The sequence below is a fragment of the Psittacula echo genome (assembly GCF_963264785.1).
Source record: "Psittacula echo genome assembly, chromosome: 3".
Lineage (NCBI taxonomy): Eukaryota > Metazoa > Chordata > Aves > Psittaciformes > Psittacidae > Psittacula > Psittacula echo.
In genome coordinates, this window is record NC_137736.1 from 27,177,163 (window position 1) to 27,194,668 (window position 17,506).

The window sequence follows — 17,506 nt, forward strand, 5'->3', positions numbered from 1 at the left end:
TTTCAAAAAAGCATAGGAGTTACCATAATGTTTTTAACCAGTCATAGCAAACCATGGTCCTTGCATAAGTAGTAATGACAGAGCTGCGTCTTTCCAAACGCAACATGATAATCTGCCGTTTGCCTCCTCCCTCCCTGCCACACATGTGGAGGGGTTTTGTAACACTGATAACCGCTGATAAAGCAATTCATAGGGAGTGTTATAAAAGGTGCTGACAGAAAAGGCATGCACAAATGTCACCTTCCTCTCCTAGACGGCGGCAGCAGGGTCTCTGGCTGTCTCTGAGATGAAGCTGTAACTGCACACACAGATGCCTGCCTGTGGGAGAAGCTCACACCTCATACCTCCAAGGGCTGGGCAAAAGGGGTGGCTGGATCCTAATTGGAAGTAGAGAAGCTGTACAGCACCAGCACCTTTGTAAGTTACCTGACACACTCCTCACACATGAGCTGTTCCTTCCACGGCAGGCAGAGGAAGTGATGCTCTCTGGAGACAGGATGTAAGACTAAGCTTTTCTGTTCCTTTTCTCCCTTGTTTTTGCACGCAACCTCTCCATTCCAGCATTACACAAATGATAGCTTTCATATTTTTTACAGTTTTATTTCAGCACCATAAAAGCCAAAAGAGACAAATAAATTGAACCCAGGGAAGGCCGGGCTCTCTCTGTAAGCGGGGGAGGAGTGAGTGCTGGCTGCATGGCCATAGTGCCCAGCACAGAGGGAGGTAAGCAGGAAGCACAGGACAAAGGAGAGGGGTAAACAGCTCAGCTTAGCATCTATCTTCTTCCTCGCAGGAAAGGTTAAGGGGTATTTACTGTGCTAAGTCATAGGATTTGGTTACAGAATTTTTAAGTGAGTTTCTCTGTAATGATCAAGCCTCTTTTGGTTGGTTTTGTTTTGTTTGTTTTTCAGACAGAAAGGTATTTCAGATAGTCTGGCAAGCTTGGTTTGATGCCTACCTCTTACTGGCACAGTCTGAGCCCACAGCCCCAGCATCCTTAACAATGTGACCTTGTGGAGACATGAAAAGGTGAGCATTCGCCAAAACTAGTGAGAAATTCATCATCTGTAGGCTTCTTGAGCCTTCCTGTGCTTCCCTGAGGCTTCCAGCCTGCTTCTCTCCTCTCAAGACTGGAAAGCTTCCCCTGACAAATCCACTGGGTAAAGCCCTAAGAGAAGATAAGACCTGGCTGTTGCCAGATAACTGCAGGTAGCATCCCACTGCCTTTAGGTAGAACCAGCAAAAATAACTGTGGCTATCAAAAGGAGTAAGTTATTTTTTTCATATTCTTTTTATAAAGCTGCCTTAGTCTTACTGACTACAAATCTTATTAGAGCATGGAGGTCCTAACTGGGATTTGAATGCTACATTACCTTAATGATGGTGTAGAAAAGGTAACCCTGCATTTAAAGGCTCTTCACTGTGAGAAGGCACCTGCTGGTAGGGAGAAAGCATGTATACATACAAACACAGGTATGAAGCAAAAGTGACAGTATAGGTAGCCTTATCACACAGGTGAGTGCTCCACAGGAAGGGTGCAAGAAAAGAAACGAGGTCTGCCCTGCCACATCCCTGATGGTTACTTGAAGACAGATCTGTTAATCTCTGGTCTAAACTATAGCATCACAAACCCATGTGCGACAGTTGAATTCAGCAGCTGGTCCCCAAACTTCAGTGCTACCACATGACGCAAGCTTGCTTATTGTACCTTCACAGAGATCTCCACTTTACATCCATCCACTTCAGCACCAACAGAGATCTGTCCTCCCTGCACTGCGTGGTGGCCAAGTGATCCAGGCCACGGTAACTTACCCATCTCCCTCCCTGGCTCTGTATCACTGTTCCCAGTGATACACATCTTGGCTGCTGCAATGACGAGCTGAGACTGCATGGCATGGACTGGCTCTGCATAGAGAGGAAAAGCAAACCATTAGCTCAGCAATGTCTGAGGCATTGCACCCTCGTGTCAGCGTTAGACATTCTCCTGAACTTCCCTCACTCCCTGCACTGTTTGATTTAAATTTGATCAGTGAAGGGAACACCAACCATGCATACCCCTAACTTCTCCCTTCTCAGAGTTTATTCTATGTCAGCACTGTGGTGTTATTCTTCTGTATCAGTACCCATTCCTGCTCCAGAATTGCCACCTTTTGAATTTTCATGTTAATTTTCTAATGCGCATAGAGAAGGAAAAGAGAGCAGCAAAATGACCCTGCCAGTGATCTCTGCTGTCAGTCCATCTGAAATATTACCCTCCCTGCTTCTCCAGTGCTAGCTGGCTGCAAAGCCCCTGAGGGAAGTGGGCTTAACAGTGTAATTAAGCAGCTCCTGAGGTAGCCAGCACTGCTGAAGCTCCCGGGAGTGCAAATGCTCTCTTTGCCTCTTTCACTTTCTGCAGTCACATGGAAAGGCTTTTTATTTTTTCTCCCCCTGAAGGTTATTTGTAACATGACAAATGTGCTCCTGAATCAGATTAATGGGCCATCGCAGCCGCCCGGCATCTTAACTCTGACAGGACCAGCGGGAGATGCCATTTAAAGTGAACATGTGAGCCTGGCTACCGGTGGCAGTCCTTCCTTCTCACTGTCTATACATTCCCAGGCACTGTATTTGGGCTGTTAGAGAGAACATCCTTGCCTGGCTCCTTTGGGGTTTAGTTATGGACGTGTTTTTGGATAATTTTTCTAACCCTGTTTTACACCTGATGATTCTGTCTGCTCCTCGAGCTCCTGAGGCAGTGAATGAAAGCTGACAGCCTGTGGTGTAAAGATGTACTTACTTTCCCCTGGCTGGGACTGGTGGCCTGTGAGGTTCCGCAGGTTCCTTCAAACTCTGGCCATGCATGAGGTGGTGGATAACAGTAGTTCTGCATCCAGCATCACTACTTCAGAGATCTTGAGCCACACCCTGCCCCAAGGCCTTTCCAAATGATGCTTTCTTTGCTTTTTTACCAAACAGTTGATGAGCCTTTTATATTTCATTTGATAGAGAAGGCTTGTTAGTGTTAGGAAGAGATTATGTAGCTAATGTGTGGGATGTGTAAATGCATTTTTTAAGAGGTTAAAAATAGGTTCCTGAAATGGTGATATCTTAAGTAAGCTGTGCATATTATCACCTTTTCTTTTGTCTATCTCCTTACTGAAGTTTCTGTAAGTTGCCATGTGACTATTTGTGGTTTAGTTCCATAATTAATAGCCCAGGGTGTGGGGCTATCTTGTCTATACTGTGTTTTTGTAAAGAAAGATTGGACCAGATGATCTTTGAAGTCCTTTCCAACCTGGTATTCTATGATGATGCTATGACTAATGTTGAGTAACAGTGCCTTAGTCTGAAACTCTTCCTCTAATGAACTGGACAGCCAAATGTGGGTGTTTTAGACAGACTTTATTTTCCAGCTGTGTCTTGATCTGCTCAAATGAGAAAGAACTTCTCTCCATCCCTGTCTCCCCATCTGTGCATCACACTGCTGGGTGTAGAGTTTGCATGTGGCTCATTCAGGGACAGGTACCAGCAGGCAAAATCATTTTGTAGTACAAGGCAAAATTGTTGTCGATCATCAGCTAGCTGGGATGTCTTGGGAAAGGCAAGTCAGTCTCAGTGGTTTCTTCTCCACTTGTGTTTCTCCCCACAAAGCTACAATCAGGGTTCTCTGTGAAGGAGGAAAACCCTTCCTGGCACCTCCAGCAGTACACTGTTAGTAATCTCTTAGTTTTTATTTTGATTGCCCCTTCTTTCTCCCTTACCATTTTATATCCTTATATAAAGAAAGATGCCCACTTCGCACCTATTCTGCAAAAGACGGTACTTCTCTCCCCGCGTTTCTAAAATGCAGGTACTACTTAGTTACAACTGCGTTATTTCTGAGTGGGACACAGAGCAGAAGCTGGGCCTGCCTGGGACAGTTTTGGCTCTAATCTCCTCTGTGGCACCAAGCCCTGAGTGCTGGGAGGCATTTGAGACTGCCTTCCCTGACTCACCCCAGAAGCTCTGTCTCCTTGCCCACGGAGGGAGCATGGGACAGCTGGCTTTGTAACTCACACCCCAAACTGTGTGCGCTGCCACTGCTCCCCCGGTGTGACTAGCAGCATCCACACACCAGCTGTCGAATTAATCATTTGTAGGCATAGAGGTGAAGGTGGTGTCTTACAGTCAGAATGAAGAAGAGGAAAGTGTTGCAGCTTTGCACCAATAGCTATTATTGTCAAGTGAAGCTTTCTGAGGCAGCCATCAGAAAAGCTTTAAAAAGTCCTCATTGTCCAGGTATTTTGAGCAAAAAGCTTTAAGCGGTGCCTGTAGGAATTCCTGCTTTCTTTCTCCCTTGAACTGGACTTTTCTGTCAATAAATTTACCTACTGACGTTCCTTTTTGGCCAACTGGTGAATGCATAATATATTTACCATTGTTTTACCAAGCCTATGGTTTTGCTAGCTGCTGTGCTCTAATTGGTACTCTTGCTCCCAGTTTTGAACCAGAGTCCTTGTAGAGCTAGTGACCCCTTCAGTTAGCACTCTTAATTACTCCACTTCATCTTGCCTCATTTTAAAACTCTATCATGTAGCTATAACGGTTACAGGGTGAGTCCCAAAGAGCCGCGATAGTCAATGAAAAGGCCACACAGAAGCAGATGCCTACACTTCAGATGGATAAAAGCAAGCAGGAGGAACCCAGAGAACAAAGAGAGATGATTTTCTCCCATTCAGGTCAAGGTTATAGTTCCCTTACTGGGATTTTTACCATTTGTACTGCCACGACACATGTCTGTAACAACTACAGCCCCCCACATCCTACCATGCTGGCTGTCTCCTCTCTTATTTAAGTCAATGGTGATCTAGTTTAGCATGCAATTCCTGTGAACAAATGTATAAATTCTGGTTGAGATGAATAATTTGCTTGACTCCACTGACCTTAATGTATAGTGTAAAAGCATAAAAGCATTGAGAGACTGCTTAGCCTGGACTCACAAGACTGGATAGCAGTAACAAGACCTAATGCAGCTTTTGCTTTTTGATGGTGTGTCTGGTGAATTCAGAGATTGGTCCTGTACGCTTCTTAGATGGGGAAAGCAGTTATTATCACATTAACTACAATGAGCAAATTCAGGCAAGTCCAAAAGGAAAAAAAATATCTGTATTTGTCAGGCGAAAGCAAATCTATGTTCCTGCTGAGCTGACTTGGGTTCAACTACTTTTAGCTTGTTCCAGATTCAAGACAGGAATAGCTGAAAAATCACTTGGCATTTTGAGGGTAGCGCTAACATTTCTTACCAAGTGGGAAGGAGGGGTGGAAAGAGAGAGGAAGACAGGAAAGACTGACTGTGTCTCACACCTGAAAAAGAAGCATTGTGTTGACTCCAGTGGTATGGTTAGGAACTGTTGTGTGCAGGTTTGCAACAACCCCGCTGACAGCCTCCATTTCCCCCATGGACATGTCTGTTTCTCAGAGGAGTTTTGGTTCACGTAATATATATCCCTTTCAGAGGACGTGAACATGCAAAGTCTGTTTCAAAAGTGCACCAGTGCCCGACGGAGATGTAAGGGCCCAAATCACAGAGGGTCAGAGAAGGTGTAACCCGAGGAACCCTCTTTACTCTGTGCTTGTAGACTGAATGTTACTCAGGAGTGAGAGAGTGGAGCAGCTTAATCTTAGAAAAGGATGTCGGAAGGCAAGAATAAACCTTCTGTAAGGATGGGCAGTGGGGAAAGATCACAGAGAGAAACATGGGGAGTCTCTTTGTATTGACATTACATTAACTATAATGACAAAAGCATGAGTGATTAAACATATTCCTCTGCCCTGCCGTGCCATGATCACTTCTGGTGATCAGTGTGTTTGTGGATCTCAACAGTAAAAGCTATTGGCTCCATGTGCTGGATGCCATGGGAGGACTGGTACCCTATCAGTCACACAGGGCTCTCCTGGCAAGGAACAGCCTCTCACAGAGCAGTGAGAGCCTCTCTTGAGCTAAGCTTGGGATGGAAATGTGAAAACAGCCAGCAGACCCCACTGTGATGGCTCTCATGGGGAGAAAAGGCCAGGAGGGTTACTTTATTTTGGCAGCCCCTCCCACTTGCATTGCTCAAAGGAACTGAGCCTGGAGGGTTGTCTCACAAACCCTGTCAGTCTTGTCCACCCCAAACTGGGTAATGGTTGACTAGCAGGACTTGCATAGTGAGATGCCACAGGGCAGTAGCTCCACTTCTGATCCCAGGGATAAGCTCCCCAAAGGTGAGATGGAGCACTGGGTTCCACTCATAGCTGATGGCCTTGACTGTGGCCACTTCTACCAAGATCCTGGATGTTTCCCAGGCTGCCCAAGGGTGAGGCTGCCCCATGTGGCCCTAAGGCCGTGGTCATACTCAAGCACGGTGGCCACTCAGGAGGAAATCCTGCCATCCTCATGCTTTAGGAAAAAACAGCTCAGGACAACAGACATCAGGTGTCCTCCCAGTATTGCCTCAGGTCTAGACTCCCACCTTCAGTCCTTGGCCCACAGCATCTTGCAGATCACACTGTCCAAATACGATCTGGGAGGCGGACGGAGAAGCTGACTTTGTGCTGCCACTCAGGAGCTGCACCAGGAAAGACAGAGATTTTCTGGCATTAAGCCTTACAAGGGAAGTGATGTGTGTACAAACTGATGTGGGCAGTGACACATTGACAGAAAACAGATGAAAAGAGAGTGTGGTTCTTTCTAGAAGGAATGGCAAGTGAGGGAGATAGGGTTTGGTGGGGTCGCTTGGCTCCTGCAAGTGCCAGACCGTACGTGTAGTTGAATTGTTTAGCCCTGAAGGCAGGATTATAGATACTCTGAAATAAACACCTTGAATTTAGGTCGTAATGGGGACATGAGATGCCTCAGGACCAAATGCTTTGATCAGCAGATCCACGCTTATTACACTGCATTAACTGCTAAGGTAGGCTGAGCCAGATGTCACACCAGCTTTCTCTTCATCAAAAGCAGCAGCAGCATGAAGTTTCCTATGCATCTCAGCACTCATTTCCTGCAGCACAGCTTTTATATTTCATGGTTCCCTTGCTCTCCTTTCCAGTTGCTTCAACAGCTCCAGCTAATTCAGCCCTGGAAGAACTTGCATTTATTTTGCAATACTGAGACCCAAACACTCCCCACTTTCATGAAGCCAGAGCTGAATGCTCCCAGGCTGTAAGAGATACAAAATGAAGTATGTTACTTGTTTACAGAGACAATACCTTGCCTGCTTTAAAACTTATTATGACTTTTGCTTACAGATAAGAAAATGCTAACGGTGCTTATTGAGGTCTAATTATTAATTATTGAAGAAACACCAATTTTGGACCAGAGTTTCCTTCAGCTAAGTGCCATCAAAGGAGATTAAAAAAGGACACTTTTGAAGAGTTTACAGTTCAGGCAGTCAGCAGCCAGGATGGAGGAAAATAATCTGAGCAGATTTATAAACAAATCCATGGTTTTGTGTTAATGGAGCCAGAGTCTGTTCTTGAGTTGCATAATAGTTTGCAGCACTATAAAACTGAGGGAAACATTATGCGGTAGCAAAATGTTGAGGAATTTATTGTGTGCACTTACAAAGTAGTTCAGTCAAAAGCATATGGAGCCATTTAAAATACCATTTGGCTAGTACCGACTTGACAACACTGTAAGTATATTTAATGTTCATTATAATTAGAGGTTCACGGAGATGCATCTACATATGTGTATGCTTAGTGTAGTTGACTATGTGATAGAGGCCTTTGACTTTAGAACATTTCCTGAGTTGTGTATTTAAATTTGAACTTTTAAATATAAAAGTCCATGTTAAATAGAATCTTCTGCATTTTATAAAGCTACAGAACTGAGGACCTCAAAGGGCTCTCAATTACTTCAAAATAGCACTTTCTGGTTTTCTTCTCAGCAAGCAAGAGAAATTGATTGACTCATTATTAGCTGTGTTTGTATTGCCATATACTATTGGGCTAAGAAGGAGAGTTTACTGGGGAAAAAGTGAATCTTCAGGCTTACTTCTGGGTCTAAAACCCTGACTCTTGGTGTCTTGCCTTGCATACAGGTACTGCATTTTGAACAGGTATGTATTTTAGGTATGCTAACTTGATGAGATTTCCTGACACAAAATTACTTGCTTTCGCAAGCATGCCCCACTTTTTTTTAAGGGCAATTTTATAGTCGCAAAAGGGCAATATAATCTTCTGCTCTGTGTCAGTCTCAGCAGCATTAGGGATTTAATTTGGGCTGACGATGGACTAGACTGATCTCAGAAGCATCTCGTCTTGTGCTTTAACCACAGCATCACAAGCAGTCTGTGGTCCATGTGAATGCAGCCAAGCGCTTAGAAGTGAGATGTGGGTATGCCTTCAAGGCTCTGAAATCAGGAGGCAGATAAGAATGCATAATATATTCAAGACTCAGGATCTTGCATTGCTCAAGCACGTGTTTTGAATGCATAGGACTGCTAATGCTGCAGAACACTCCTTTCAAGTAAAGCTGTTACAGCCCTCACATGTGGCTATGAAAGCCATATGCCAGGGCTCATGAACCTAGGCAGAAAAACAGAAGACTAAAGTAGATAAAAGCTGTGTTGATGGGATTTTTTTTTTAATGTTTGGTTCCCAACCTGAGATGAGATTTCACAGTCAGGATAATGACTGGAAAGCCCTCTACAGCAAATCAGCAAGAAAAACAGAGGATGTGGGTATTTATTCTGTATCCTTCAGGCTTCAGAGCTCTGTTTCTGCTTCCTGTTGAAGTAGGGCAATAAATCCTTCCCAGAAAGTAGGTTTGTTTGTCTCTTCCTTTCAGAAACTGTTCAAGATTTTATTCTTCTGCTGTTAAAATACAGTTGATGTTTTTGCCCCTTGTTTGTTTTATATTAAAAAATATAAGGAAAATATGAGTGAGTGAGCCATGGAAGCTCTCTGAATGCAAGTGTCTTGAGCCTTGACCAGTGATTGGAGCTCAATTATACATAAGCTGTTCTATTGTCAGCCATCCAATAGATTTCTAATTGTGCATAGTGTTTTAACATGGCATTTCAGAAAGAAGTCCAAAATGCCACTTACCCACCTGCCACAGTACTGAGACTACTTTTCTGTCTGGAGTTCAAATTTGAAAGCTGAAACCACCTTCAATCTGCATTTATATTGTTTAGCTTAGCCACGAGCTCAGTAGCAGCTTCAACTAGAATCATATCAAATCCCAATTCCCTAATATTGCCAGAAGGCTAGAGAAGGTGGGAACTCTGAGGAAACCGTAAAATTATCATTCTGATTTGCATTGTGTTATTTAACCATTATGTTTAAGCATTATATTTTTTGATCAATGTCATGCTCAGAATGATGATTCAGTCCTTTGGTGGGACTGGTGTATGTTCAGCCAAATTAAAGCGAGTTTATTCTCAGACATGTTGCTTGACTAAAAGTGCTGGGTTTTATTCTAATGATTCTATATCGCAAACGTGATTCTGCTTTAAAATGCCAATATAAGCCAAGGCAGTAGCAGTCATCTTGGCTAGACACACTCTGCTGTGATATTTGTATTATAAAGTGGGCCAATGTGCCCACATCCCATCAAAGCCCCACCTTGCACTGCTGTGTTCCAGACGTGCCCATCTGGATCAGGCACTGTGGATATTACATGTTCTCCAAGGTCTGCACCAGATACTGTACACTCAGTCACTAGCATCTTTCAAGGAGTCCTGACACAGTGAGATGTATGGTGGATATCTAGGAATCTCTTACACCCTTCCCCAGCCTTCTGGTTTTGGTCATCAGCAGGATGCTGGGCTTAGGTGGACCTTTGCTCTGAAACTGTGTATCCATTTGTGTGCTTCTGCTACTCCTTATTCTTTCTGTTATCCTATGGGTGGGCTTAGGACAGTCTTGGTTGTGCCAATACAGTACAAATCAGACTTTTTTCTCTCTGTTTTGAGCCTCCACTGGTAGATCCTACCCACTTGGGAAGGTGTCCTCTGATCCCTACTTAGTGCCCTGATTATGCAATAAAGAGAGTCGGGGTGTGTGTGTGCGATTGTTTTCTGGATAAACAACAGATCATAAAGTGGGATTGGGACCATGGAGAAAATCTTTCTGTGGCTCCAGGTGTTTCCTTCTCTCACAAGAGGCTGAGCTGTTCCGCTCCCTGTGGGCACGTGAACCTCTAGTGTGCCCCAGCATCAGCAGATTTGAGAGGACAGCCTGACACCCTCTCTGGACCAGGCCAGCCAGAGCTGTGGCTTCAGGGCTGTCCTTGGCAAGCAGCAAAGGGAAGCTTGGCCAGCCCTCCTTCAGGGAAAGCAGCTCTTATTTGCTGCCTGTCATCAGCTTGCTCATCCTGACTTCCCCTTCATTTATGGGGTCTTTTAAGGATAACACCTATCCTGGGGCATTGAATAGAGAGCTTCAGTCTCTATATCTAGTTTTTATATACCCTTTTCATGTCAACTGTGTAAAATTTAGGCTTTATAAAACACAGACTATTGACTGCTAAACTCTTTTGGTTAATGAATTTTGGATGCCCACAGACTTTCATAACAGACTTTCTAGCAACCCTGTTGCCACAACCAGCCAAGTGCCTTGGCACTGCAGGTTTGCTATGCCATAAGAAAACAAAAGACAAACTGTATTTCAATTACTCTCTAAGTAAGTAATGTGCACAAATGATATTTTAAAAAAGACTGGGATAATTGCAGCTCAGTCTTCCATTGCTCATTGTTTACATCAATTCTGGGGAGACTTCATTCTGTTACACATAAGAGGTTTCTAATGGTCATATCTGCAAAGCAGGTGATGATCATCTTTTGTAGTGCTGTGTCAGAGAGCACTGGCAGCAGACCAGGGGTTCTGTGATAACTTCCCACAAGCTAAAGTCAGTGTGGCTGTGGTTCGTCTCCCCAGATCCAGCCCTCACAGTGCCAGTAAGCAGGGTCCCTGCAGGTATCACAGTATCACAGTATCACAGTATGTTAGAGATTGGAAGGGACCTCAAAAGATCATCTAGTCCAATCCCCCTGCCAGAGCAGGAACACCTAGATAAGGTTACACAGGAATGTGTCCAGGCGGGTTTTGAATGTCTCCAGAGAAGGAGACTCCACAACCCCCCTGGGCAGCCTGTTCCAGTGTTCCATCACCCTCACTGAGAAGAAGTTTCTTCTCAAGTTTAAGTGGAACCTCTTGTGTTCCAGTTTATACCCATTACCCCTTGTCTTATCATTGTTTGCCATTGAGAAGAGCCTGGCTCCATCCTCATGACACTCCCCCTTTATATATTTATATACACTAATAAGGTCACCCCTCAGTCTCCTCCAAACTATAGAGACCCAGCTCCCTCAGCCTTTCCTCATAAGGGAAATGTTCCACTCCCTTCATCATCTTTGTCGCCCTGCGCTGGACTCTCTCCAGCAGGTCCCTGTCCTTCTTGAACTGAGGGGCCCAGAACTGGACACAATATTCCAGATGCGGTCTCACCAGGGCAGAGTAGAGGGGAAGGAGGACCTCTCTCGACCTACTGACCACCCCCCTTCTAATACACCCCAGGATGCCATTGGCCTTCCTGGCCACAAGGGCACAGTGTTGGCTCATGGTCATCCTGCCGTCCACTAGGACCCCCAGGTCACTCTCCCCTACACTACTCTCTAACAGGTCGTTCCCCAACCTATACTGGAACCTGGTGTTGTTCCTGCCCAGATGCAGGACTCTACACTTTCCCTTGTTATATTTCATCAAGTTATTCCCTGCCCAACTCTCCAGCCTGTCCAGGTCCCGCTGGATGGCAGCACAGCCTTCTGGCGTGTCAGCCACTCCTCCCAGCTTAGTGTCATCAGCAAACTTGCTGACAGTACACTCAATTCCCTCATCTAAATCATTGATGAATATATTAAATAATACTGGTCCCAATACTGACCCTTGAGGCACTCCACTAGATACAGGCCTCCAACTGGACTCCGCCCCATAGACTACAACTCTCTGGCTTCTCTCCTTCAGCCAGTTTGCAGTCCACCTCACTAGCTGATCATCCAGGCCACACTTCCTCAATTTAGCTATGAGGATGCTGTGGGAGACTGTGTCAAATGCTTTGCTGAAGTCAAGGTAGACCACATCCACCGCTCTGCCATCATCCATCCACAATGTTATTTCCTCATAAAAGGCTATGAGGTTGGTCAAGCACGACTTCCCCTTGGTAAAGCCATGTTGACTGCCCCTCATAACCCTCTTATCCTTGACATGCCTTAAGATGGCATCAAGGATAAGGTGTTCCATCACTTTCCCAGGGATGGAGGTGAGGCTGACCGGTCTATAGTTACCCGGGTCCTCCTTCTCACCCTTTTTGAAGACTGGAGTGACATTTGCTTTCCTCCAGTCCTCAGGCACCTCTCCCGTTTCCCAAGACTTGGTAAAGATGATGGAGAGTGGTCTAGCAATGACTTCCGCCAGTTCCCTCAGCACCCGCGGGTGCATCCCATCTGGACCCATGGATTTATGGATGTCCAGATTGCTCAACTGGTCCCTAACCCATTCCTCATCGACTAAGGCAAACTGCTCCAGTGACCTGACTTCATCTGAGGTCTCAGGAGTACAGGGTTCTTCAGGACTGCCTCCAGCAGAGTAGACTGAGACAAAGAAGGCATTCAATAACTCTGCCATCTCTGTATCTTCTGTCACCAGGGCACCCATCCCGTTCACCAGTGGGCCAACCTTACCTCTGGTGTTAGTTTTATCAGCTATGTATTTGAAAAAGCTCTTTCTGTTGTTCTTGACCCCTCTGGCCAGATTTAATTCTAAGGAGGCCTTAGCCATCCTAGCTGCCTTCCTACATCCTCTAGCAGCAGCCTTATATTCCTCCCGAGTGGCCAGCCCCTCCTTCCATGACCTGTAAACTCTCCTCTTCCACTTGAGCATACCCAGCAGTTCCTTATTTAGCCACGCAGGTCTCCTGGCCCTCTTCCTTGACTTCCTACGTGTCGGGATGCTCTGCTCTTGAGCTCGGAATAAGCAATTCTTGAATGCCAACCAACTATCTTGGGCCCCTTTACCTTCAAGCAGCCTTGCCCATGGGACTTCCCCTAGCAATTGCTTGAAAAGGCCAAAGTTTGCCCTGCTAAAGTCCAGGGTTGCAATTCTATTTGCTATTGTACTGGTCCTACCCCACAAGATCCTGAATTCCACCATCTCGTGGTCGCTGCAACCAAGGCAGCCCTCAACCTTTACTGCTTCGACCAGCCTCTCCTTGTTAGTGAGGATGAGATCCAGCAGCGCTCCTCTCCTGGTTGGCTCATCCACCATTTGGATGAGGAAGTTATCATCCATACACTGGAGGAACCTCCTGGACTGTGGCTGGGTTGCTGAGTAGTCCTTCCAGCAAACATCAGGGAAATTAAAATCCCCCACGACGACCACGTCCTGTGACTGTGAGGCCGCTCTCAGCTGCCTGTAGAAGGCCTCGTCAACTTCCTCACCCTGATCTGGTGGCCTGTAACAGACACCCACAACAGTATCGCCCCTGCCAGCCTGCCCCTTAATTCTCACCCACAGACTCTCAACTCGCTCATCCCCTGCCCCTGGACAGAACTCAGTACATTGCAGCTGCTCTCGCACATAAAGAGCAACCCCACCACCCCGCCTGGCTGGCCTGTCTTTCCTGAAAAGGACATAGCCCTCCATGAGTATATTCCAGTCATGTGAGCTGTCCCACCACGTCTCTGTAATTGCCACCAGATCATAATCTCCTGACTTAACACAGGTCTCCAACTCCTCCTGCTTATTTCCCATGCTGCATGCATTGGTGTACAGGCATTTCAAGGAGGGAGCTGAGCTCACCAATTTCACCCTAGGATTATAGGAGGCCTCCCAGTCTTCATCAATCCTAGAGTGCTGCCTCACTGGGGCAAGCCCAGTTACAACCCCATCCCCCTTCGAATCTAGTTTAAAGCTCTCCAAATGAGCCCTGCTAATTCATGCCCCAGCATCCTTTTGCCTCTGTGAGTTAAACCTTTCCCACGTGCCATCATCCGGACTGGAGCCTTATAAAACCAGCCGTTATCAAAGAACCCAAAGCCCTGCCTAAAGCACCAGTCTCGTAGCCATGAGGCACCACTTGTGTATGGCATGGAGTAGGATTTTAGCCCTCACTAGTGCTATGATTTTCATAGAATCACAGAAGGGTTTGGGTTGGAAGGGATCTTAAAGCTCATCCAGTTCCAACCCCCTGCCATGGGCAGGGGCACCTTCCACTAGACGAGGTTGGTCAAAGCCCCGTCCAAGCTGACCTTAAACACTGCCAGGGATGGAGCAGACACAGCTTCTCTGGGCACCCTGTGCCAGCGCCTCACCGCCCTCACAGGGAAGAACTTCTGCCTAATATCTAATCTAAATCTGCCCTCTGTCAGTTTAAAGCCATTACTCTTTTTCATGTCCCTACCTGCCCTTGTAAAAAGCCCCTCTCCAGAGTTCCTGTAAGCCCCCTTTAGGCACCGGAAGCTGCTCTAAGGTCTCCCTGGAGCCTTCTCTTCTCCAGGCTGAACAAGCCCAGCTCTCTCAGCCTGTCTTCATAGGAGAGGTGCTCCAGCCCTCTGAGCATCTTTGCGAATCTCCTCTGGACTCACTCCAACAGATCCATGTCCCTCTTGTGTTGGGTGCCCCAGAGCTGAACGCAGCACTGCAGGTGGGGTCTCACGACAGCAGAGTGGAAGAATCACCTCCCTTGCCCTGCTGGCAATACACCGATGCCCAGAAAGCCAACCATATTCCTGGCTGCACGAAAAGAAGCATGACCAGCACGCTTGACTGGGGTGGATCCTGTCTAGCCTGAAATGCCTGCACATTGCAGATAGCCCAGCTGTGCCCCTGGGGCATTAACGGGCTGTGAAGGAGCAGCATGTTCAACATGGCGCAGGCACAGCAGCATGGCAGGCCGAGGGAGGCACAATGCCTGGCACACAGCCTCCAGGCAGCCCTCGAGGGGCGCCCTGGGCTACCAGTTCCATGCTAGCTGGGTGTTCTGTGACGCAGTGACAAGCCGCTGTGCCAGCCATGTGCCAGAGCCACCAGCCCAGGGGCCTCCGTGGCTGCTGCCCTGGAGTGACCAGCACAACCCGCAGCAGGTCCGGCGGCCTCCTCCGCAGGGGCCAGCCAGCTCCTTCACATAACAAGGTAACCATAAAAATAAATCTCATGTTTTATAAAGCAGGCTGGGGAGTGAGGCTGTTTAAAGGAGAACAAACTCACCTGATTCAGTGCTTGTTCATTCTAGGTTGTGGGGCTTTTTGCTCATTTGTTTCCAAGGGTTTCTAAGCATCAAATTACATTGCTGGAGCTCAGCCCTCTCCTGACAGTCTGGCAGGGACCACTGCTGGCCATAGCTCTGGTTTGCTCCCATCTCTGGCAGGGGCTGGAGGGGTGCAGAGCTCTCCACAACCCTTTTCCAGAGGAGCAGCACATGGGGTAAACAGGATTTTGCCTCAACCTAATTAAATGGAAAAAGATCGCCACTTGAAATGCTCCCCAGAGCTATGGCTTAGGCACAGTTAGATGGACTCAGCGCGGCGATCAGGGACTCAAAATAGCCGTTATTACCACATCCTGTTTTGGATCAGCTGCGGAGCCGCAGCTATTTCAAGGACCTGCTTCCTGCAGGTGCTGGTCGGGCCCTGCTGAGCCGTGTCTGCCCTGTGCCAGGTAGTTTTCTCTCTCTTTTATTTTTGTTATTTACTTCTTAGCAGCATTTAAATAGAGTGAAGTTTTCCTTTTGAGCCAGGTGATATCCTCCCTGAAACTGGGGTGGATGCTTTATCCATTGAGCTACCTTAGAGAAACAGGGTTACAAACACAGGAAGCTCTCACTTGGGGAGACTAGTTCTGTAATTCAGTGTCCAAATTCAGCTTTAACTAAGAATCCCATTAAAGCCAGAATATTTTATTACTTCTATATAAATCACAATGCTTACATTTGGAACATTTAAAGATTTTTCTGTGTAGTCAGCCAGATAAATTTCACAGGAATGTAGGAAGTGGCAGGGAAGATTTAGAGCCTGCTGCTTCCAAGAAGAAGGTGGAAGAGAGAATTACTGGGAAACAGTGAGAGAGAGGACCCCTCCTGGCCTGACCAAATCGAGACCTTCATTTTCAAGTGGTGGAAAAATTGCAAAGGAATGCGCCCAGGATGCTGCACACACCGTTATTTGAAACCATGTCATTAGGGTGTTTTCAATCTTGCTGCCTGGAGACATTTTAACAGCAGCTTACCCACCACCCACAAAATCCATTAGTTCAAACAATGAGTCTTTCGACCAGACAGCAATGGACCTAAAATTGCCCTGGTAAGTGCAGATATAACGAGGATGGAGATTTCGGAGATATGCAAGGATTGTGGCAGACCTAATGGAAAACAGAGCCACCGTGAGCTCTTCTCTGCAGGGGTAACACCAGGCCTCACTTTGCTTCTACTAGACTATCCCGTAGCTGGAGAACCAAGTTTAGCAACAGCCGGGTACTGAATGCAGAGCACTGCACATAGTTTAGGGCTAGGGTGTTTTTTGGTGTGGCTCCTCTAGTATGTGACTGGTAACATCTGAAGCTTCACCTTGGATCTGGTACTCATAGATCTGAGTGGGTCCATGCAAACCAACCAAGAGTGGGACCACCAGCATCTTCAAAAGCCAGCAGGGGCGTGAGTGGCTGAGGAGGGTGAGGTGGTCCTCATCCCTACCCGGCACCACTCTCCCTTTCCACGGTCACCCTCACCAGCTCTGCTGATGGACCTGCAGTGTTAGCGCTCCCTAACCCCATTCTGCCAAAACAACTTTTCCCATTAAATGTATCAACAGCCAGAGCTGCTTTCATTTTATTTATTCCCCACCCAGAGTAATTTCCTTGGGCCTGGAGAGGGGAGTTTTGTTTCCAGCCCATAGCTGCACACAACCGCCCTGCTTGGTTTATTGCTGAAGTGGGTGATATGCAATCAATCCCACACTTGGAAGTAAGGTGCTTAGTGACTGTCCTCTGTCAGCTTTTCTACCTTATGAACCTGTCAAACTGTTTTTATTCACTTCTAATACAATCTTCCCACAATAAGGAGCTTTTGCATGGCTAGAGGAGGCTGCTGCTATTACCTGGGAGCTGTGGTAACTGCTAGGCAGCTTTCAGGGTTGCAGCAGCCATGGGAGTGTTCCTCTTGAAGTTTCAGGAACTCTGCTCCCCACTGTGCTTTATGTGCATGTCACGGTGTGCATTTATAGCCTTTCTGTCAGGAACATGCCTTTGCAGAGGGAATCATAACAATGGATTACTTAATCAGTGCATAAAACTGAGTGATTAATTAACAGGTCATCCATGAGTAGTAAGAGCAGCACCACTGTCTCACTGGACAAATAACCCCGCACCAGGAAGTCTGATGTCTGGGAATTTTTGTTCAAAGCAGTAGCATTTTCTATAGCTGGGATTGCATGAGATTATGGTATTATCAACAGGATTTGCTCTAAAGGCCAGTGGCCCTCTGTATCTTATGGATTAGTCCAGCTCTCCT